Source organism: Phyllostomus hastatus, unplaced genomic scaffold (genome assembly GCF_019186645.2).
Source record: "Phyllostomus hastatus isolate PE091 unplaced genomic scaffold, TTU_PhHast_1.1 phas_scaffold_78, whole genome shotgun sequence".
NCBI classification, from domain to species: domain Eukaryota; kingdom Metazoa; phylum Chordata; class Mammalia; order Chiroptera; family Phyllostomidae; genus Phyllostomus; species Phyllostomus hastatus.
The window spans coordinates 50560472-50585535 of NW_025334041.1; the positions used below are offsets into that span (position 1 = coordinate 50560472).

General features: G+C 41.1%; 1 protein-coding gene across 25 annotated transcripts in view; it reads right to left on the minus strand.

Annotated features, from left to right (window-relative positions):
- The window catches only part of NRCAM (neuronal cell adhesion molecule), a 319470-nt gene extending 301549 nt beyond the window's left edge, over window positions 1-17921 (minus strand). For 11 of the 25 annotated variants that reach the window (XM_045827235.1, XM_045827232.1, XM_045827227.1 and 8 more), the window contains exon 1: window positions 17740-17918. The gene's annotated coding sequence lies outside the window, so the exon portion shown is untranslated. Of the gene's footprint in view, window positions 1-17739 lie in introns of all 25 variants that reach the window. The other 14 variants (XM_045827211.1, XM_045827208.1, XM_045827219.1 and 11 more) reach the window with 3 other exon arrangements.
- Window positions 17922-25064: the final 7143 nt, after the last annotated feature.

Consider the following 25064-nt stretch of genomic DNA (forward strand, 5'->3'; position numbering starts at 1 on the left):
ACAAAGGATTTTTCTACATTTATCTGACCATGCCTTTTATAATTTGTTACACCAATTAATTCACAAGTAACCTCTTCCCAGGAACACAGTAGTCAACTTTTCCACTAGTTGGGTTTTCTTCCTCTGTCAGCTTTCTTAGTCAGGAATAGAAGCTCACTTAAATTCAAAGACTTCAGATTTTCAAAGAGAATAGAGTTACCTCCCCACAAGTTTCCACTCTCTGATTTCTCCACCAGGGAGTGGCTCCATTTTGAGCTTCTCTCAAACAAAGAGCAAACAACATTTGGTCACATGAAGCCTCTATTTTACCAGCTGCATACTTCCTAAAATTTCATTCACCTGCAGGTCAGGAACTGTGAGTCCTGGAACTCTTTATGGCGTCTTGGGGCCATCACTGAAGTTTGGCTACTCAAGGTATATTGCGTGGGCTGAACTGCTGCCTAAAAATAAATATTTCCTAACTTCAATCTATTCTGAGAAACTTCAGCCTTTAAATAAGAGCTTGCTATATGGGAAACACAGAAAGCCTGTGTTTTTCTACTCAGGTGTTATCTCCACCCCGTGATGCATTACAAATTCCCTAAGGGGATGCCCAACAATGTCAACTGGATGGTTATCTTGCAGGTTTGTTGTTCTCAAGTTGAAACTTAACTGTTACCATGGAAATGAGACACAAAAGAAGTTGTCCATCCTGGAAAATAAAAACTGTTTAGAATTCTCATTCAAGGATTTCACATTAAACATGAGACTCCTCTGCATAATTTGTATTTTTATAAAAATAAAAATCTTTCCTGAGAATATGCCAAAGTTATCTTGCTACATAACACATGGACTGCCATTGTATAAGCAAATTTAAAAATAATAATTTACATATATTTTCAAATTAGGGTAATTTGGCTTCTGCAATCCTATTGACAAAAATGGCCACAATATCAAGTCATTTGAAGAATCTTAAAAGGCTTATTCAATTAGACAAGGATGCAGTCCCATCACTTGAATGTGCTGTAAGATTAGACTGCCTGTATTCCCTAACTAACGTCTTCAAGACATGGACTGATATTCTTCATTTCACAATGTTTCTAAGGGAACTGGAAGTTTCTCTTTGAAGTTTGGGACATAATCTATACCTCACAACATGGAACCTAAATTCAATTTCTTGTCATTTCTCATGGCAGGATAACCTATAGCTCGTAGGAGTTAAGACTAAGGAATGGAAGTCAGACTCCTTGGGTTCTGCAATTTAATAGTTGTGCTATTTTGACCCTTTACTTAAATTCTCTGAGTCTCAGTTTTCTCATCTTTAAAAAGGGTAGAATAGCATAAAACAGGGGTTGGCAAACTATGACCCGTGGGCCAAATCTGGCCTACTGCCTGTTTTTATAAAGAAAGTTTATGGGAACGTGGAAATGTCCATTCATTTACACATTTTCTATGACTGTTTTGAGAGAGCCTGCATGACCTACAAAGTCTAAAATATTTACTATCTGGCTCTTTAGAGAAAAAATTTGCTGGCCTCTGACATAAAGGGTCATAATGCAGATTAAATAAGATAATTCATGTAAGGTGTTCATATGCTTAAGCAACCAATAAACATGGATTATTGTTATTTATTAATAGTAAAAAGTTGTAAAAATCCTTCTGATCTTATTCAGAGAGGCATCTTATATATTTGGCCTCAGGGGCAGACTGCCCACAAAGTAACGCCTTGGGATCAGTAGGCTCAGCCCCCTTTTTCGATGGAGGTGATCGAGGTGGTGTGATGGCAGGATGTGATGTGCAGCTGTCAGTGTAGGGCACTTAGCCTGGTGGGCCATGGATAGCAGCTGCCACAAGCCATCCATTTCAAGAAACTGATACTCTGCTGTTCCTTGATGGAGGATATCTTGGTCACAGGTGTGTGACACATGCATATTTATCATTAGCCCCACTTCTGACTGTAGAGGAGATTGAAGCAGGACTGGGAAGGGCTGAAATTATGCTCAGAAGATGACCAGAGCACAGCCTATTTCCATTTTCCCTAGAAGTAACTGCTTTCCCAAGATGTATTCTACTTGTCCAGGATAGGGAATAAGAAAAGTGTATTCCTGTACACAAAAATTTTAAATGTGAGTTTAATGTAACAAAATCTAGGCTGACAATTTAAAATAATAAAATGACCTGGCCCAGGGGCTCAGTTGGTTGAAGCCATTCACCAAAATGTTGCAGGTTTAATTTTCAGTCAGGGCACAAACCTAGGTTGCAGGTTTGATACTCAATTGGGGAGCATACAGGAGGCAACTGATTGATGTTTCTCTTTCACATTGATGTCTCCCCCCCCCTTTCTCTCTCCCTTCCTATCTCTCTAAATCCTCAGATGAGGATTATAAATAAATAATGAGGTATAAAGCTGGTAATTTATCCTAGAAGTAGCACTGCTAGCTCCATATTAGTACATTCGCAAATAAATTTTGTAAACACCAAATGTCACAATGGTTTCCATAAACCTTTCAAGCCATCTTCACAAAACTGTCTTTCAAGGCAGATATTAAAATATGTAAAGAATTTACACTGAGCTGGTGATATGTGGAAACAAACCACTGGCTATATTCTGCTCTTGTCTAGGGCTTTGGACATTTCATTCCACCAATTTGCCTCTCACTGCCTTGCATGGGGAAGAGAAGCTGTAAGAACCTGAAAAATTAAAACAGCCCTTATTGTAAATTAGTTCCTGCTGGATGCTGGTGGGTTTTTGTTAGTCCCTCCTGACTTCAGTACACAGCAGGGGAAAAACACTATTACCAGGAGGAAACCCCAAATTAGCCAATGGTTTACAGATTAAAATGGAATTAGTAAATCATACAACTCAGAGGCATAAAGTCCTCAGGGCTCATTCCCAAAACCTTGCTACCAAATCATCTCATTGTTTTTATTGAAAACAACAGGGCCCTTCTTTGGATGTGCAACTCATTAAATGCCATACATAAAACATCAATAGGTAGGGTCATTGCCATAAAGGAGCTTACCAGCTAAGACAAGACAAGATTGTCATTGGTGAAAATGAAGAAGAGACATTCACATCAAGTGAGCAGACATCACTAAGGACCAGCCAAAATGCTTTTAGAGTTTTTAATTCATTCAAACTAATATTCAAGTTGATTAAAAGTGCTTGGCAATCTGCTTCTTCAAATGACAGAGTCGCTGCCTGATTACACTTACCTGCAAAATTCTCCACATTATTATCCTTCACCCTGTTCCACTGAAGTGATGTCTGGTGGCTCGTCCTCAGCATGAGGCAGTATCAGCAACTTACCATGGTCTAAGTGTAAAGACACCTTCTGCTTGGCAAGGAGCAGCAAAGTCATCTACAAAGACTTGAACAAAATGTACCCCTTTAAGTTCCCAATTGATGAGAAAGTCAAGTTCAAGTCAACTTGATTACAACCAAAAAGAGTAATCACCTGATTAAACTACGAACTTCATACATTGTCCAGTTAAGAAAATGAATACTTTCCCCACCACTCCCAGTAATTATGTGATTTAATTCAAAGTATGGAGACTTCCTAAATAAATGATTTATATACATATACTCCTTTGGCACACAAAGTAGACAGTGGTGGATATAGATATACAGACATACAGCATAGTTCTGGAGTCTGGAAGTCCAAAATTAAGGTGTCAGCAGAGTTAGTTCCTTCAGAGGGCTGTGGGGGAGAATCTGTTCCATGCCTGTCCCTGGCTTCTGGTGGTTTGCTGGCAGTCTTTGGTGTTCCTTGTTTTGTAATCTCTGCCTTCATCTCCACATGGCTTGCTCCCACTCCATCTCCAAATTTCCTCTTTTTATGAAGACATTAGTTATACTGAATTAAGGTCTACTCTAATGACCTCATTTTAATTGTAAAGGCCTTATCTCCAAATAAGGTCATATTCTGAGGTACTAGGGTTTAGAATTTCAACATAAATTTGAGGGGACACTGTCCACCTATAACACATGCCAATTTCTAAAGTTATGTGTCTATACCCAGGTCAATGATGATCACTACTTTTCAGCTTTATTGAGGTATAATTGACAAATAAAATTGTTAGATATTTAAGTGTACATCATGACAATTTAATGTACCTATGTATTGTGAAAGGATTCCTCCCATCTAGTCAATTAACACATCCATCACCTATTTGGGGGAAGAATGGGGGTGAGAACCTTTAAGTGTTATTCTCTTAGCAAATCTTAATTATACAATATAGTGTTATTAACTATAATCACCATGTTTTACACTAGATCCTCAGACCTTATTCTTCTTATAACTGAAAGTTTGTACCACTTCACCAACCTCTATTTCCCATCCCCCAACCCCTGGCAACCACTTTTCTATTCTGTTTCCATGAGTTTGACTATGTTTTTTAGATTCCACATATAATTAATACTATGTAGTATTGGTCTTTCTCTATGCCCTCTAGGCTCATTCATGTTGTCACAATTACATATGGAATATCTTCTTTATCTATTCATCTGTTGATGGACACTTAGGTTGTTTCTATATCTTGACTATTGTGACTAATGCAGCAATCAACATGGGAGTGCAGATATAGACATCTCTTAAATGTCCTGTTTTTATTTCCTTTAGATATATACCCAGAATTGGAACTGCTAGGTCATATGATAGTTCTGTTTTTAATGTTTCCCAGAGTAGCTGTGTGCCTACTATTTTTAAGTACCTATCTCTCTCTGCAGTGCAGAGGAACAGAATAGACACAAACAACAATATATACACAAACCTCCTCACCAGCTTCACTGCATGTTTATCTTTATGTAAAACCTCAAAGCATATTCAATTTGTGAACTTGATTAATTTAATATATTGATATGGTTTCATGTTTTATTTGCTTGTGGGGCTGCTAGTTTCTTGTGACTGACACACAAAAGTATTAATCATTGTCCTCTTGAAAAATATAAATAGGATATGGCTTGAAATAAAACAATTAGACTTCAAAAGACTATTACTGACCAAATACATTTAGAAAAATGTGCTTGCTGAATTCACAAACTTTTTAATCATATTGACTCAAGCTGATTTCACATACATATTATCATTTGTTGAAGAATATAGGTTGTTTTTAAAAACAATCTCACCATGCAGCATCAAAAAGGTATCAATCTATTTGCAGCATAAGACTACTTTACTTATTTAAAATCACATAGATATAATTCTTGCTAAGGACTTGTGAACATATATACCTGTAAAGCAAATTTGACGGAAAAACATGAAAAAAATGGCAGGTGCATTCTACCTAGTAAGAACATAGATTGATGTTGTCTTTCAGCGCTTTCATTGTTTTTGCTTGTCATAATGACATATTCTTGTGAGGTAGGTTGGAGGATAAGTAAATTTATGTTTTACCTTCATTATATAGCTAAAGGAAGAGAAGTACTTAAGCTACTTTTCCAAAGCTGTACTTGTACTGAGGTTTTTTAGTCTATGTAGAGTGGATCGGTACTTCTCAAAATTTAATTAATTATACATTCCATGTAAATTTTTTTCTCCGGGTATCTCTCAAACATGGTACCACTTCCTTGTAACCCCCTAACTATCCAACGTTGGATAAGGCCAGGCCATCAACTCACATCTTGGAATATAAAGAAAACAACAGATAGGAGTACCTAATGACCAACCAAATGGTAAGAAAACTTAGCTTTTAAAACTGCATCCTGAGTGCTTCTGGGCCTGGTTTCATGCACCAGCCTTTACACATTACATTTCAGTTCTGTCCTGTGTGTTTTACTTCTGATTTCCTCAAATTCAGAGAGTAGAAAGCAATCTCAGAAACTACTTAACTTAATTAGTGATCAGTGTGCAGCCACTCAGAGACATCCAGAAGAAAATGACAAACACCTGCTTCAGACAGTGAAGGGAAAGAAAAGCCTTGTGCAAATTCTGAATCATCTGCCACAAGCAAAGGTAAACAATTACAGAGGAACTTTTTTGGGACACAAAAATATCATTTAGGGCTCCAAAGCAGCAATTTAAAAAAAATGGTACCCTTCTGGATTAAATTATTTCACCTGTATGCTCAAGTGCCTAGTTTAGAACCAGGAGGCAAATTACAATCACACAGAATCCAGGCATGAAAATTATGAATGTTTGATTTCCATTGGTCTAGACTTTGTCTATGTCTTTTAACCAGGGCTGAGGATCATATTCTCCATTTTCTCCAACAAAAGATCTACTTGACATTTTGCAATATTCAAGTACTCAGTCATTCACTCTTGCATTCACTCATTCCTCAAATATAGTGACTCTTGCATACATACCACATACATAACGAGAAATGGAGCTCAGGCTCCTAATGAAGCAGAGCAAGGGCTGACTTCCACAATAAGAAGGCTGGGAAAGCTAACTAAATTCTTTTATGAGCAGGCCAAAATTGCCTGGATTACCTGGATGACTATTATTTGCTTTTCTTTATCATGAGAGACTTGGCCTCTTAATGTTATCTAGCAAAAATATCAAATATTTTCATAAAATTGAGGTAATTCTCTTCATTTACCACCTGTTAACCTCTTTATTGATTTTTCTTTTGCCTTTTGCTTGGGTTTCACTTGGTACCTATTATGCTGTGCTCTTTCAGTAGAAAGAACAACCTGTACACTTAGATATCCCTGAAAAGTTGTGCCTGAATTGACTTTGAAACATTATAGGAGCTCACTCATCATATAATCCTGTGCAAAGTAAAGAATCCTACTTACTATTAATAATTACCCCAAATATATTAATCAAGTTCATGTTTTAATGTATCTAATTTTCTCAAGGTGGGGTCATCTATATATTGTATAAAGGAAAAAATAGCTAAAGAAGAGGTGATCTGATTAAGAATTTAACTGTTTTATATACTTTGCTTTCTTGCACAACCAAAAGAAGGACAACAACAAATTTAAAAACAAAAAATAACCAGAACTGCCAGAAAATCAAACTGTATGGAAGCCCAACAACCAAGGAGTTAAAGAAGAAACATTCATACAGATTGGTAGGAGGGACAGAGAGGCCTCTGGGCAAGGCAGTGCTGGAGGACTGAGCAGTCCCATATTTGCATTCAGACAAACCAGGAGGAACAACTGGGGAGCGAAACAGACTGCACAACCCAGGATTCCAATGCAGGGAAATAAAGCCTCAAAACCTCTGACTGTAAAAACTAGTGGGGGTTGTGGTGGCAGGAGAAACTCCGAGCCTCACAGGAGAGTTCTTTGGAGAGATCCAGAGGGTCCTAGAACATACACAAACCCACCCACCCAGGAATCAGCACCAGAAGGGCCCAGTTTGCTTGTGGGTAGTCGGGGAAGTGACTGAAAGCCAGCCGAGCACTGAGCAAGTAGCATTATTGCTTCTTAAAGCTCTCCTCCTCATACAGAGCCACAAGTCAGTAATGTAGGTTGCCCCACCCCAGTGACTACCTAAGGCTCTGCCCCTTACTATGTAACAGGTATGGAGAGAAAAAAAATATGGCCCAAATGAAAGGACAGATCAAAGCTCCAAAAATAGAACTAAGTGATGAAGAGATAGCCAACCTATAAGATGCACAGTTCAAAACACTAGTAATCAGGATGCTCACAGAAATAGTTGAATATCGTCACAAAAGAGAGAAAGAAGTCAAGGCTATGCAAAGTGTAAGAAAGGAAAATGTACAGGGAACTAACGGTGAAGGAAAGGAAACTGGGACTCAAATCAACAGTTTGGACCAGAAAGAAGAAATAAACATTCAACCAGAAGAGAATGAAGAAGAAACAAGAGTTCAAAAAATGAGGAGAGGATTAGGAACCTCCAGGACAATTTTAAACATTCCAATACCCAAATCATAGGGGTGCCAGAAAAAGAAGAGTTAGAAAAAGAAATGGAAAACTTATTTGAACAAATAATGAAGGAGAACTTCCCCAATCTGGCAAAGGAAATAGACTTCCAGTAAGTCCAGGAAGCTCAGAGAGTCCCAAAGAAGTTGGACCCAAAGAAGCACACACCAAAGCACATCATAATACATTATCCAAACTTTCATAAGATTAAAGAGGAGAGAATCTTAAAAGCAGCAAGAGAAAAGGAGACAGTTACTTATAAAGGAGTTCCTATAAGCCTATCAGCTGATTTCTCAAAAGAAAGCTTACAGGCAAGAAGGGGCTGGAAAGAAGAATTCCAAGTCATGAAAGGCAAGGACCTACATCCAAGATTACTATATCCAGCAAAGCTATCATTTAGAATGGAAGGGCAGATAAAGTGCTTCCCAGATAAGGTAAAGAAAGTTCAAGGAGTTCATCATCACCAAGCCCTTATTATATGAAATGTTAAAGGGACTTATCTAAGAAAAAGAAGATAATTAAAACTATGAACAGTAAAATGAACAAACTCACAACTATCAACAACTAAACCTAAAAAAACAAAAACAAACTAAGCAAACAACTAGAACAGGGACAGAATTACAGAAATGGAGATCACATGGAGGGTTATCAGCATGGAGGGGGAGGGGAAGAATGGGGTGAAAGGTACAGGGAATAAGAAGCATAAATGGTAGGTACAAAACAGACAGGGGGAGGTTGAGAATAGTATGGGAAATGGAGAAACCAAAGAACTTATACGTACGACTCATGGACATGAACTAAGGGGGGCAATGCGAGTGAGAGGGTGTACAGGACTAAGGGGATAAAAATAATAAATTAAAAATCAAAAATAAAGGGGATAAAAATAGGACAACTATAATAGCATAATAAAATAAATTAAATAAATACATAAATGGTACAATTAAACTAAAAAAAGAATTTAACTCTTTATTCTGAAACAACTTTAGCTTCGACTCTTAAGTTCACATTGCATTTCTTTTCAATGTAAATGTATTATCATATTTCATTTTGAAGAATAGCTTATAAGCTATTTCCATTTTATGATGTCAAGTCACTTGAACGACCTAACATACCACAAAAAATTCCTTTTAAAATATTTAGTATTGAACATTCTGAAATGGAGGCTGCTGTCCATTAGCCAACCAATTACCACATTTCTACTTTTTTTCTCTTTTTTTCAGATTTTAAGTTATTGCCTCTACAGTGCTCTATTCTTTACTCTCTTCTCATTGTTTAAAATTACTTTCACTTCTTCTGCCTTCTGTAGAGGACACTTCTCCAGGATGTCACAATTCTCATTACCCACCTGAGTCTCCCCTCCATCTGAATCCTTCACACTCTCTTTCTCTACTCTTCCAATCCCAGTTCTACCAATCAAGCTGACCATGAACTCACTCCCTGCTGTTTAATGAGTCCCCCTATAGTTCTAGGACAGCAATAAACCTTTGATATATTTTACCTTCCACTTAATTTTGCCACAAGATAACTGTTACTAGAAATACATATATAGTAATGGAGTTTTTAAAACCCTATTCCAACTATTTATTAAAATGCAAGTTATCTTAAAATTTGTGAGACATACAAAGCATATATCACAATTTATGTAAAGAAAATACTAACAGAAGTTAATGTAATCAATTCTGAAGTAAGTTTACTTTTGTTTATATTACATAATTAATAGTATTAATTACCTCTGAATTTCTACTTTACTAATTTGTTCGTGTAGAAATTTCTTACCATTATTGCTCCAAAAGTAGAAATAGTCAGTTGAACATATTAAGTGTATATAAAAATGGCTTTTAGCTATCATGTCACTTACATCAGAAAAAAAGGCTATTGCTATCAGATCCCGAAAGTGGACAAAGATGCCAAAGCAAAATTTTCCAATTGTAGTTTTATGGAACCCCAGGAAGTATTTCAAATTACCCCAAACTATTTTTTAGTTCTCTTGCATTCCAGTAGCCTCACCTTCCCAGTAGCTACTTATTATTCTCATTATATACTCAACTAACTTCTTTCTGAAATGCTTTAAATCAGATACTCCCTATCAAAGTGAGTGGGGAACCAAGTGCCATATTAAAAACTTCAATAACAAATATGATAGCAATGGATTCCCACTAGAAGCAGAAAGCTGAAATAACTGTTCTTAAATGTATTCATGTAAGAGAAAACACTGGTTAGTCAATGTTTATGATAGATTTATCTTGCCACATGTCAAAACAATCTGTGATCAATATCATAACACTACAGTGAGATTTTACAGGGGAAGTTGATTGGGCATTTCTGTGTTTATTCAACTAGATACTAGAGGCGAAAGCACCAGAACAGTCAGAAGAAGATTTGCAATGTAATTAGGAGGGACAAGTGTATCTGAGTGTATGCCAGATGCAGAGGCCTCCCCTTATTCACACAGTCCAATGTCTTAATGCAGTGTACAGCATCACACTCCACTTCCTACAATTTAAAAACTTTTGTCAGTTAACTAGATGTTTACCGAGTGCCTTGCTTGGGCACTCAACATTTCGGGAACACCACCCAGCTCTATGTACGTTGTTCCAACACCATCTGTCACTTAAGCTTCCACAGATTCACAAATTTCAATTTGAACTAATCTACTCAGCACTCAAACTAAAGCTATAATTCAAATTTCGACATGAAGCTTGAATTCCTTTTCAGTGTTCTTCAACTTTGACCCAGCTCCCCCTCCTTCGTTCACTGAAAAGAGCCAAGACAACAGCCCAGCAAGTGGGGCAGGCAAAACAGGCCTCCTTTGTTCACTTTTGTCCCTTCAGCTCTCTATTGAGGTAAGGCACTGAAAAGCACACAGGCTTTGGAAGGCAGCAGCACACCAGCTTGCAAGCCGCCTCCCTCAAAGACCAAAAAACTGGAGGATGAAACTCTTTTGACAGTCCACTTTTACCTTAAGCCACAATTAATGGAACATTAGTACTTTCCCTTTCCTTTGAGAGAGAATATGTTAATGGTGTTTTACATGAGTTTGTAATGTTCATCAAAAATGTATGCTGCAAATCATACCATTCAAATGCCAAGGGCATCTGAAAGTGGCATGAAAATGGCTTTAAAGTTGAAATTTGGAGAAAAGATCACTACACACTGAATACATATACTGAATTTTTTGAATGCTCTCAGCCCACTTGAGAAAGATAAATCAAATTCATTGCATATTATACAGTGGAAGACCTCCTACAGGATTCCCTCAGATTACCCTGGGAATATATTTTTCTGGTTACAGTCAGTTTTGAACCAATATACCATACACACCATAAAATTTAAATATACATATAAATTTATATACATATATATTCAAAATATTTTTTCAGCCCTTCCTATCAACATTTAGTAAGAAGAATTCTTAAAAGGATAATTTTCAGCTAATAGTAACTGTCATTTTCACTCTTGTGTGAATTCAGCAATGCTTCATTGCATACAGGGCAGTGTGAAAGAAAATCAGAGAGCACAAAAGCCAAGATGGGATTTATTTGTTATTCCTGTTTTTAAACTGAATAAGCCAGTTGGACAGTATGTGCCATAGATGAGCATCAGTGTTTGCAGATTTGTTCCCTTTACTATTGGCATTTCTCTTATTCACTAATTTTTTAGTCAATTGAGGGAAATCCTCCATCAAATTTTTAAAAATTACCTTTTTCTAATTTAAAATTCCAATCTTGTATGCTAGTAAAATAGGTCAATTAAGTTGACACCACATCTTTTTTATTAGTTCAGCTAAGCAATTATAATTTGGTGGTGAGTGTCTATGCTGTCATCGTCAGAGACTTAATGATAGGGAGAAATGCCCAACCCATCCCTGGAATATACAATTCCAGGACATCCCTAAATACTTCTAGATATGAAGCAAATTTGCTGTTGATATGGGTTAAAATAATAATGTCATTTTTCCAGTAAAACAAAATTTTATTTTCACCCTAATATTTAATCTATCCTCACAGCAAAATCACTGAGCACAAATGCACTACAGACATATATGCTCCAATTCAACATCAAAAAAAAAGTACCGTGAATATATGTAGCCAATGTTGGTTTGTCCTGCACTATGACACATGCTACATAGCATCTATTTTAGCTTTGCACAAAGAATGGAGTCAATAAATATGTCTTAAAAACCATCCATCTCCTTATTAATAAAAGTTAAACTGATAAGTTAGAAAATATTATGAATAACTTGTTCATAATACATTGTATATTAATTTACAACTTTAAAAAATAACAACTATAGCTCTTGACACCAATGGCTTTAGCAAGAACAAAGAAAATTAGAGTTGGCAATGATATGGAGAAATTGGAACACTTGTGCAATCTTGGTGGGAATGTAACATTATGTAGCTGCTGTGGAAAACAGTATGGTGGTTCCTCAAAAAATTAAAATAGAATTACCGTATGATCCAGCAATCACACTTCTGGCTACATACCCAAAAGAGTTGAAAGCAGTGACTCAAAAAAATATTTGTATACCCATGATTATAGCAACATTGTTCATAGTAGCCAAAAAATGGAACTAGCCCAACTGTCCATTGACAGGTTAATAATTTTTTAAAAGTGGTATGCATAAACAATGGAATACTATTCAACTTTAGAAAAGAAGGAAATTCTGACACATGGGTGAGCCTTGAGGACATTATACCACATGATGTAAAATAAACCAGTTACAAAAGGACAGATACTGTATAAATTCACTCATATGAGGTACTTAGGGTAGAAAAATTCATAGAGACAGAAAGTACAATGATTTTTTCCAGGGTTTGGGGAGAAGTGGAATAGGGAGTTAGTGTTTAATGGACATGGAGTTTCAGTTCAGGAAGGTAACAAAAGCTCTGGAGATGGACAGTGGTGATGGTCACATAATGTAAAATATTTAATGCCACTAAACTACACAGTTAAAAATAGTTAAAACAGTACATTTTTAAAAGACTTTTAAAATTTATTTTTAGAGAGAGGGGAAGGGAGGGAAAAAGAGAGGGAGAGATACATCAATTGGTTGCCTCTCTCATATGCCCCCAACTAGGGATCTAGCCCACAACCCAGGCATGTGCCTTGACTAGTAATTGAACCAGCGACCTTTCACTTCACAGGACAGCACTCAATCCACTGAGTCATACCAGTCAGGGGGTAAAACAGTAAATTTTGTTATATGTTTCACCAGAATGCAAAGTAACTTAGTAACAACATCGTATTTTGTATAACTATAGATATACTGCATTTACTCCCCTATTTAAAGACAACCCGATATTGAAAGATTTATCATTGCTAAAACTGGAGGCAGAGCTATTCCCATATTTTCCTCATGTAGCCCTCTCCTTCACATTTTGAGAGGGAAAAAATAAACATGCATCAGTTAGTTTTGGAACACTTTCCTAGTCTTAGAAACTTCAGCCTCCCAAAGGGGCCTTTTGTTTGCTTGGATGAATAAGCGTTAAATGAAAAAAGCCATTGGCTTCTTGCCCCTGGCATCCCTAGATGCTAGGAGATCCCTACCATCTTCTCTGTTCTCACCTGGCAGGAAAGCTGGGGCTCCTTCAGGTGGGAAAGCATGACGTATAACAGGGAAACACATCTAAATGTATTTTAGTAATTTTCAACCATTTCAAATAATTTTCATTTTCCTTTGACAATCATCTCAGCAGCTGAATGCTGATCTAAAGCAGTCTTGAGATGCAAACACACAAAACTTCCCAGACAAAAAGAATACATTAGGGACTCTATATTCTTGTTAAATTTGTTATTGCTTACCATGCTTCTCAAATGGAAACTGTTCTTTGAAAATGGGAATGAGATGCCAAAGTCTGCAGGACTCCTTCTATAGACTGAACTGTGCCCCCCTCCCCAAAATTCATATGTTGAAGTCCTAATCCCCAGTGTGACTGTGTTTGGAGATATGGCTTTTAGGAGGTAATCAAGGTTAACTGAAGTAATGAGGATGGGCCCTAATCTGATTGGACCAGGGCCCTTATAAGAAGAGGAAAGGGGAAAGGGGTTCTCTCTCTCAACAGGCAGGCACCAATAAGATAGTTTGCAAACTGGGAAGAGAGCTCTCACCAGAACCCAACCCTACTGGCACCTTGATTGCTGACTTCCTGACACCAGAACTGTAAGAAAATAAATGTCCACTCTTTAAGCCGCCCAGTCTACGGTACCCCAATGTTGTTATGGCAGCCCAAGCTGACTAGGACATAGACTCTGATTTCATGGTGAGGCTACCAGAAAAAAGGCATGGGTGTCTCAGCGGTTACCCTTAGGGCAACTGTAATGACTGGTAAAAGCCACAAAAGGGCTTTCTCCAATGTTCATAATGTTTTGTTCCTTGTTTTGAGCTAGTCTGGTGTGTTCAGTTTGTGCAAGTTCAGCAAGCTGTGCATTTATAGTATGTGAAAAAAGTCTATGTGTGCAGAGGTATGTAGCATAAAATTAAAGTTATTCTCTCCAAAGGCAGGGATTCTGTTCTGCTCACCACTGTAACCTCAGTGCCTAGAACAGCAGGCCATGCACAAAGTAAGTAGTAATGAATGAATGAATGAATGAATGAATCCCTTTATCAGAAAAGCTTCCTGTAGGATTCCATTAAATAACTCCTTTGTACATACACAATATAATATCTTCAGATTCCACTCATATTCAATCAGTTACACAAGGAAAACTACACCAACACAAAAGTATTATTTGAAATGACTCTTAAGGAAATTTTCTACAGCCCAGGTGTATACATTCTCATTACCCTCTCACCTTCCTGAAGTACTGACACTCAACTATTATTGTCATTGTCACATGGTCCTCACAGAAAGTATGATTTCAAAAGATAACTGCTTTTTCACTTACTCTCACTGATGCAATAATAAAAAAATGATGTGGAGGCCCTGGCTGGTGTAGCTCAGTGGACTGAACCCCTCACTGGGCCTGCTAACCAAAAGGTCACTGGTTTGATTCCCAGTCAGGGCACATGCCTGGGTTGCAGGCCAAGACCCCAACAAGAGGCACATGACAGGCAAATGCACATTGATGCTTCTCTCCCTCTCTTTCTCCCTCTCTTCCCCTCTCTAAAATGAATAAATAAAATCTTTAAAAGAATGATGTGGTGTAAGGGCACTGGCCTACAGTCAAAGGCTTCATCATTACCCTGCATTAGAGAGTTGGGTAACCTCTCGGGCCCCACTGTACTTATTTTGAAACCCAAAGGTTCATTCAGTTAGTGTTCTCTTATAGCTCTAAAACTCCTGGATTATATAAAATGTTTAGCAAATTTCCTGTAATAAAGTAAAAGCAGGTTGAAAGAAGACCAAGACTTAGTAGAATTTAGAACTCATTTTTCCAAAATTGATCAGTCCATTATAATCATTCTAAAAACTGTTCCAGGAATAGCTGCTTTCTCTTTAGTTCAAATTCTTGTTTCTAATAGTTAACATGGAACAGTTTTGCATATGTACCACACAGTCTCATATATTTAGCATATTGAATGCTTCTCTAAGATTAGGGTCTATTAAAATTCAATATCCAATTTCGGAAGTAAGTCTCCCTCAGTCAAAAGTATCTACAAAAGAGATTCAAGGCTGGGAACCTGAAATAGAAATATTTGCCAAATGGAAACGTTGCCTTTTCTTAAAAAAGAAAATAATTACATAAATTAAAAGGTTTCTCAAAAATTGTCATGTGCCAGGAACCTCTCAGCCTCTCTGTAATGGCAGGAGGGCTCTGGTCACTAAGAACAGTCCAGTGACTGTAACTAGTTGGATTGTGGTTAACAGCCAAATACTTAAAAGCTAACGGAAATAAAGGAACTTGTAAAGGAATTAAAGGGCAATAAAAGGCTATTTACACAATACAATTCACTGAATTACTATATTGCCTGCTACTGTGAGGTCTGCAGGGATTAGAATTAAATGGATTTATAATATGTCCCTGATTTTGAACACTCGATGATTTCAGTCTTCCTCTAAACTAATGATAAGCCTCCAAAAGGCCCCATTTTCACAGTCTTGAATGACAAAGTGTAGGAGCAAAAGGCTAACCCTTGCTTCTCCTAGCACGTGGCCTTGGGAAAGTTACTTGACTTCTTAAGTCTCCATCTCCCAGTTTTTCACATGGGATTGTTGTGGAAAGTAAATGACATGATACATGTAAGATACCCAGCACCCAGTAGTGTATCTGAAGCTTTTCAAAAAATGTTGACTATTATTAACATTAAAGTAGAAAGCCTCCAATTGTCTAAACCCAGTTCTATACTTCTGGAACATATACTTCTATACGTCTCATTTACTCATGAGTTATTATTACAATATTTTAATAACACGACATGGTTGACAGAACACAGTCCCAACCCAAAGCAGACCAGCCTCCTTAGGCTTGTATTCAGTGGCTACTGCTGTCCCTTCCCAGGATAGCCCCAGGGGGAGCTCCTGGTAGTGCACGAATGACTCCCACATAAGTACACTCGCCTTCACCCCTTCTGGCAAGAGCCTAGGGCGAGAAAGGGCCCAGCCCCTTGGCACCGCACCTCTGTGCATTAAACTGGAGCGACCCGGCAGGAAAAGAATGCTCCGCTCTTAGGATAGACAGCTACGCGCTTCCGGCTGGAGCTGATGGTACAAAAAGGCTGAGAGAGGTGGGGTGGGAAAGAGACGCCGAGGCTTAGCCCCCGCATCCTCCCTCCCCGCCTGCCGCCACGAAGGGGAGGCTTGGGAGTGTGCGGGGATAGAGAATGAGGCTGCGTACTGGGAGGGGATCCGAAGAGAAGGAAAATGGCTTGCTCACCAGTCCCCGGGACCCAGGGAACCCACTGGGGTCACTTGCTGCCCATGTACACCGCTTTGGAAGAAATGACGGCTCCTTGGCTCCCCCTCTCTGCGCGCTAGGCAGATGCGGGCTGGGAATGGTTGAGCTGGCGATCCACTAGGGACCAGCACACAGTGATTCCCACCCGCAAGGCGTGGAGGGACCTGGCACAGAAGGCGCTTGCCATGCAATGGATGCTCCAGAGCAAGCAGTCTCTCCCCGCTCAACACAGCTTCTCCGGCCGAAGCTGTTGCCAGATAACCCCTTTGGGAGCAAGGGCAGGAACCGCTTTTGGGTGCATGGATAGGGAAGGTGCTCTTCCGAGTTGGCCCCAAGCCTTGGCGACCCAGCCCCAACAAGTACCAACCCTCAGAGGCAGGGCGTGGCGCCAGGTCCCACGGCGCCTGGTCCTCCGGGGCCGGGGCCGAACCTGTAGGGCCACAAAGCCCAGGACGGAGCCCACAACGCAGTCCCCTCTAGTCTCCCCGAGTTCCCTCCGGGGCAGGGACAGCGGGGGTCTGCTTGCCGCAGAACTCCGCCGGTCCTCGTAGGTGTGAGCACGTAGGAACAAAGCCCACGCCCAGATGTGTCCGCTGGGACCTACCAGCGCACACCCCAGAACGCTGGCCCGGCCCTTGCACTCCCGGCCCGCACTGGGGTGTAACCTCCCTGCGACCAACGTCTGCTGCGGGGAAGCCCAGTGTCCAGCTCAGCAACCCCTCCAGGCCCAACTCCGCACAGAGAGACCACCAGGCAGGCTTTCCGGAACACATATGGCTCGGGTGCGGAGGCAGAAGTTGGCCCGGAGGCGGTGATGGGCGCCAGCCTGGGCAACGGTAGGCACTTGAGCTGTGCCCTCACTCCGGAACGGCAGTAGGGTCTGGGGGCCTGAGGCAAAGCAGGAAGTTGGCCCCAAGGCTCGCCCTGCCGCAGGGACAGCGGTGTGGTGCCCCCAGCCGGGAGAGCACTCTAATCCAGGCGGGCATCCCGGTGCCCACATAGTAGTCCCCCGCGCCCTCCTTCGCTTCATGCGAACCCCGGGTCAGTACCGGCTATCACCATCAGACTTGCAAGGAGCTACTCACGTTCTAACGTGGTGCCCACCTCTCAGCCTTGGAGCGCTGGCCAGGGAGTCCAGCAAGCACCGTCGGTCCTGAAGAAGCTGTAGCCTCTGGCAGCCCCTCGCTGTCCCAGCGCCCGTGCCCGCGCGTCTGAGGCTCCGACTGCGGCGCACGTCAGCCGACTACCCGAGTGAAGCTGGACCGGCCCGCGCCGGCGCGCCCCCGCCGCTCCTGCTCTCGCTGCTCCCCCTCCCAGCGTCTGCTCTTCCTCCTCTGGCTCCGCACTCCCCGGGGTACCCCGCCCCTTTCCCTCCAGGCCAGCACCCCTCCCGCCCCTGCTGCTGTGGTGGCTGCTGCGAATGGACTCTGCCACCAGTGCCTGGGGGGGTGGGGGTTGGGGAACCCCTTACCTGAGCACAGGCCACCGCCACACAACGTCAGCCTGTGAGCCTGTGAAGTGGTGGTTTTCAAGAGGGGTGTGTTTGGGGGGGGTGGCAGGAGGATGCTGAGGGTAGGAAGGGACAGAGGGTGTGAGGGTCCCGGGGAGGAGGGTGGTTGGGATTTGGCCACAAAAGATGTTCCAGAAAATAAATGGGTGGTTTTTAAATGCCACTCTCCCGGGTTTCCATTTCTGTGCAACGTCTGTGGTCTTTTTTCTTTTTCTTCTTTTTAAAACATTTAACTTCTTTGCAACTTGCCAGGTGGGATGATTAAAAATTATTTCCTTTTCATTTACTTACTTATTTTTCAAGCGTTATTTCCAGACAGTCCCCAGAAAAGAGAACCTTCAGGGTAAGGTAGATGCTATTTATTCGTGGTAGGAGTTGGGTCTTCTGGTCCCAGGGAACATAGTTCAAATTTGCTTCTTTTCCGCTTTGGGAACATTATGAAGAATTATTTGAAATGTAAGGAGAGTTAAAATTTTCTAAATGTGTAGAATTTTAGCAAACACCCTGAGGGCTGCATAGGCCTTGCTCCAGAGCCCTAACTCCACTGTATCCTACGTGGTGCCCAAGACCCTTAGCCTGGCACTTAAGGTCCTCAGTAATCTACTCTGCTCTGCAGCCTGCTTTCCCAGAGGTTCCTCTCAACCATGAGGTATCACCCACCTGACCACCACTTACTGCAGGCTCTACTCCCACTTGGCCTGAGCCTTGCTTGGGTCAGTTCTCTAGTTTAATTCAAGAAAACATTTGTGTAGCCCATGGTCCCCTCTCCCCATTCCTAGGCTCTGGACCCTAGTGCTAGGGAAGGGGTTCAGGAATAAAAAAGGCACAAGGTCATCCTGACAACTCTGCTCTACTCTGACTTTAATTTGAACTTGCCACTTCTACCCACATCTCCATGCATGCGAGTGAGCAGCCTTCCTTTCTCTTGCTGCTGCCATCCTCTCTTCCCACCATCAGATGTGCTCCAGCCACACAGAACCTCCTGTTCCTGAAACCATAGTTCCTGAAACAGTACTATGATCTCTGGCTATTGGGTTTTTGCATACTTCTTCCTCAATCCCATTGCTTTCTGATCCAAGTCTTTACCCTGCCCTACCCTACCCATTCCTGAGTACCTTTCACCTCTCAATTGTCCAAATTTCCCTCTAAATTACCTTTCTTTAAAAAACAAAAGGGGGGTGGGAATCCATGATACCATTATTTTAAAGTGTGGGCTGGTTTCCTGTTGCCTATCAAGTAAATTCCAGCTCTCTTGCCATGCTCCTTCACAGTCTGCCCCTAATTTCTCTATCCTTCAGAGAAGAGTTTTTATAATATGAATCCCCTGCATGTGAGAGTCCTCTTTTCCAGAATATTCCTCCCATCCCTTTTCCATCTGGCAAACTCTTGCTTATCTCTCAGAGCCTTGCTTAGTTGTTACTTCATTTCTGGTCTTTCCTAAGTTCCTAGGTGTTTTACTATAATAGTAATTGTCACATTTTAATTATGTTAACATATTTGAGTCCAGAAAATATCACTTCTTTGAGGACAGTCTGTCTTATTTTTGTGTGACCGTATTCCAGACTAACATAAAATAGAACCACAGATAAGCATAATTAAACTCTCACTGACTCATCATTCCTTCCTATGTAAAGGAACTCAGAGCCCTCAATCCCCTCCTTAGTACAATTCCCAATCCCAGTAATTGCCTGGGGTTGTACTGCATGTTCTTCTGCTCTGCACTCTGGCATGCCAAGGGTGCCCCTTCACTCAGCCACTGTGAGTCAGATTCCTTGGTGGCATTCCTTTCCAGGGCACCCACATGGCAAACCTGTGAGGTGGGAAAAACAGCACTCTACCCTCTTCAGTTCTTGCCCTAGTTCTGTATAGCAGTTTGTCCCCTGGGCACTGAAGTACTGCTTGTGTTCCCCAATGTTACAACCTCATAAGGATCTTTCTTAAACAACTCCAACTGCTGCTTTGAATGGGTCTTACTCTTAGACCCCAGCCCTGGTGCATGGAGCCTAGGGAGGTCCAGGTCAGTCCTGGGCCTTGGAGACTGCCTACCATGCAGAGGCACTCAGTTGTTGAAGGAATGCAGACATGATGGAATCTCAGGCAAGTGACAACTTCTCTAGGTAGAGTTTTCCTTATCTCTACAGGTAGAATAGCAATACTTAATGCACAAAGTTATTGTAAGGGTCAACTTAAAACACTGCACAGGGTCTAGGACATAATAGGTATTCAGCAAATTCTAGTTTGAAAAGTAATTGTTTAATCAGATGTTTTGTCATATGAATATTCCTTCAATAAAAAGAACAAAGACAGCAGAAGGGAAAAGCTCTGGAGGAAACATGACTACAGTGACAGCACCAACAAAATTAAATAATTTTGATTTAATATATATAATACTTGTATTATGAAATTATTATGTAGTTCCAATTTCATTTCAGCTCTACATATTGGGGATTAGTGTCCTGAGAGGGTGAGTGACAGGAACAACCAAACAACTGCTGCACAAGGAGCTAAAAAGAAGAGAGCATGAGGAGAAAGGGGAATGATCTGGAAAAGGATTAGAAAGATGCCTGAGTGGGCAAAAGAACTATCTACTTGATTTGCTTGGTGATGTATACGGCATTCTGATCTGACTGCATACTGACACACCTTACCTTAACTGCCAAGCCTTATTCCATCCCTGAGCCTTACTTTGTTCTCTATCCCAAGATTCACTCCATCTCCAAACCCAGTTTAGGACATTTTTCCATGTGCCCAGCACTATTCTTTGCACTTACAGTGATAAACTCATTTAATTCCATGGCAATCCCATGCAGTGTGTACTAGTATTATCCCCATTGCAGAAAACAAGGAAACTGGGACTAAGTAACTTGCAGAGGTCACACAACCCAGTAGCAGGGCTGGGATTCAAGCCTGGACATTCTAGCTTTAGGATCTACAGTCTTACCTACTGTGCTTCTGCCTTTCAATGACAGCGCACTGTAATGTGTGTTGATAGATGCCTAAGAATGTCATCTCATTAAAGCAGCTATATTGGAAAGTCATGGAGCCCTCCAGTGGCACCTGCAGTGAATATGTTTTTAGCCTTTCTCCTTGCTCTTCTTCTGACTCCCTATTTGTTTCTTTCTTTGAATTTTTCCCTCTCTACTTTTTATCTTTCACTTTTTTCTTCCCTCACCTTATTTTCCATCTTAGTTTTCTTGATCTTCATCCATGTTCAGGTCACCCAGGTGAGGCAGTGCAACTAGCCCTGTCCTAAAACCAATGTTAAGTTCACTGAAACCTAACATGGACTCAGCCACACTATACCAAGCTGTATGTCCATGAACACGTCATTTCCTCTTTTAGCATTTCCATGCTGTGAAACGCTAACAAAAACAAAAATTGTTTGTTAGCTGCGTCATTTTACGATTCTAGTGGTAACTGCTAAAAAACTTAGATGAAAGCTAGCAGAACTCTACGTAAGAAAGAGTGGATCACTAAAAATGTTCTGCAGTAACAAGGTTGTTTGCTACAAGAGTGGCTTACATCAGTGTCATCATTGTCTTAATATAACATCCTATAGCTGGGCAACATGCATTGGGTTTCTGACACAGATATAGTAAAGTCAGTAATTTTTAAAATCCTTCTATTTGAAAGGATATTATTATAACCGTATATTGTCAAAAAAAAATGCAATTGTTATGGCGGGCAGCTTCCAAGATAGCTCCCAGGGATCCCCTCCTCCTGGTATTCATTCCATCACCCTCCCCTTGAATATAGATCAGAGCGGTGACTCACTTCTAATGAATATAATATGGCAAGAGTAGTGGGATGTCACTTCTGATATTGTTCCAAAAAAACTCTGGCTTTAAAAAGAAAAAGAAAAAAAGACTCTGGCTTCTTCTGTCTTGCAGTCTTGCTCTTTTGCTTGCTTGCCCAGAAGAAGCCAGCTGCCATGTTGTGAGCTGCCTTATGGAGTGGCCCACATGTCAAGGAACTGAGAGAGGCCCTCAGTTCAATGGCCCAGGAGGATCTGAGTCTTTCCCTAGCCATCTAAGTGAGCATGGAAGAGACTCTAGTCCAGGATGGCTCCCCAACTACAGCCTTTTAGGAGACCCAGAGCCAGAAGACTCAATTCATCTGTATTGGGAGATAATGTTTCTAGTATTAAGCTGCTAAATTCATCACTGATACAGTTACACAAGTGCAGAACTCTAAATTTGCATCTGACCACACCAATCATATCTCTTTTCTGTGCAGGAAAGGAGAAAACTAATTAAATGACAGTTGTCACAAGATGCAGCTATGGTGATAAAGAAGCAATTGTGGAAAACAGATATCAGTATGACTTGCCCAAGGTGAACCTACCTCAGCAGCTCCTAGTTCCACAACCCAAAACACACAGCTCATATGGCCAAGCCTGGGGTTAGCCATCTACTGTGCCCAACCAGAACTGCTCCTTTCTCCTCTAGGATGTCAGCCACAGGCTCAACTGTGCCACACCTCTTGAAGCTTCATAGTGGGTGATTATTACCCACCACAGATAATAATAGGATATGCAGTTCCAGATAATATATAAATAATAAAATGTGCAGTTCCATACATGTCCTGACCAGTGAGTAGAGGAAAATTATCACAGATGCAAATAGCAATTGTTCTCTGATGCCTTTCCTCACCATCCGCCAGATAACCACAAAATTCCATGTGCTTGTCTGGCTCTGTTTGGACATGTGTCAAATGGAAACCAGAAATTTGCAACCAACTTCTTGCCTAGTGCTTAGCAATACAGTATCCCTACTCCTCCCTAAAGAATGTAATGCTCAAGCTATTGAAGGAAAATGTGACTTTAGCTGTTGGATTTGTTCTCTAGAAGCTATGAGTCACTAAGATCTTCTGTCCACCCTCATGCCTGGAGAACCAAGCTGGAAAAAGGAGGAACATTTCAATAATAATAAGCCTATTCCTTGTGGTCAACTCCTCCATCTCTTCCTACAGTGCCTATCTTTAAGAGTGAGCAAATCCATTCTACTAAATGGATTTCAGACTAGACAAGGTCAATGTGCAATTAGCCATTGCAATTGGGGTCATCAGGGACAGAAAATTGTTGCTCTGGAAATAAAGATACTGACCAACACTCTTTCTATGTGCCCTTCATATCTGTCTTAAGAGGGAACAGATAACAGATACAATGAAGATGAATTCACTGTGGAGAAAAGAAAGGAAATGACTTCAGGATCAATACTCTGAGATCTAAATGAATGGTTGACTTACAGTCTTTCCTATTTGTTTTTATGTCACATTTTTAAAAGAACAAGAAAGATGTTAAGTAAGTACTAACATTTACTTCTGTTTATATTTTCTTTAAACGTTGATTTAAATTTTACTTGATGGTCTTCCTATATTTTTAAATGTCAGAATTTTATAGGACACAAACAGGTGCAGCACCACCCTACATTGTACTTTAGAAAGCCCTGCTCTGGTCCACCAGGAGGCTGTGCCCCCTAAGTACCACTTCTGGGACCATCAGAACCTGCAAAGACCTGCTTGTCATTCTCCTAGCAGAGGACTGCTCTCCTGGTGTGCAAACTTGAGGCCTGAAGAGAACAGATCTAAAAAGTTCTCCTTTGGTCAAGATAACTGAGTAGGTAAACTTTGTTCACCTCCTCCCAGGGCTACATCAAAATTACAACTTATAGAAAAACCACCTTTCAAAACCACCTAAAAACTAGCCGAACAGAACTCGTGTAACTAAAGATGGCAAGAAGCCATGTCCAGACTGGCAAGAGGGGCAGAGATGTTAAAGAGCTGGTCCCACACCCACATGTGGAAGTTAAGAATCAGGAGGGATATCTTAGCTCTGGAAGTCTTCCCTGAGGAGCAAGGGGTCCAAGCCCCACACTGGGCTTCCCAGCCTGGAGCACCAGTGCCAGGAAGAGAAGTCCCCTCAATATCTGGTGGTAAAAATCTGCAGGGAACCCTGGCTGGCATGGCTCAGTGGATTGAGCGGGCCTGAGGGCCTGTGAACCAAAGGGTGGCTGGTTCGATTCCCAGGGCACCTGCCTGGGTTGCAGGCCAGGTCCCCAGTGGGGGGCATGTGAAAGGCAACCACACATTGATGTTTGTCTCCCTCTCTTTCTCCTTCTCTTCCCTTCTAAAAATAAATAAAATCTTTAAAAAACTGTGGGGACTCTGTCGAGATGAGACAAGGGCTGCTGTAATGGTGTCCTCTTAAAAAGCCCAAGCACAGATCCACTCACAACACTTGCCCTTACTGTCCAGTGAAGGGACAGTAGCTGAAAAAGCACCAGGGACATAAGGGGAGGAGCTGAACTGTCTGCCTTCAGGCTGAAAGTGGGCGGTAAAGCTCTCTCCCAGATAGAAGTGCTGGTAGAAGTGCTGGCAGGTGTCATTGATCTCTTGTTGAACCCTACCCACACATAGCTGGCAGGTATCGGTATGGGCAGGTGCCCAATCTAAGTCTACATCAATCTGGCTAACACTGCTTTACCCACCATGGTGATTCCCTGAGACCCTGCCCAACTCAGTGAATCAGCTTGAACCTCCTTCAGTGGCTGTGCCCCACAAACAGCCACTGTTTGTGCTGAAGATATCCCTAAACTCTCTCAAAGGTCCACAAACCCAAAACAAGTAGTGGCTGGCCTCAGCGTGTCCTGTACCTCTTCCCAAGGGGCCCAAGCCCAGCACTGCTGGTAGCCAGCCTCAGTATGCCCCTCCCAAGAAATCTCTGGTTTTGAGTCCAGAACCAAAACACTCACTTCAGGCTACACCAGAGTACCAACCAATTAGTTTCACAAATGACACACACATAGGGTGGCCTCAGCAGGTACCAGGGCCCAACTAACGTGAATCCCACTTGTCTACTGTATTATGGCCTGTCCTCGCAGCCAGTCAGCCTGAGGGTCA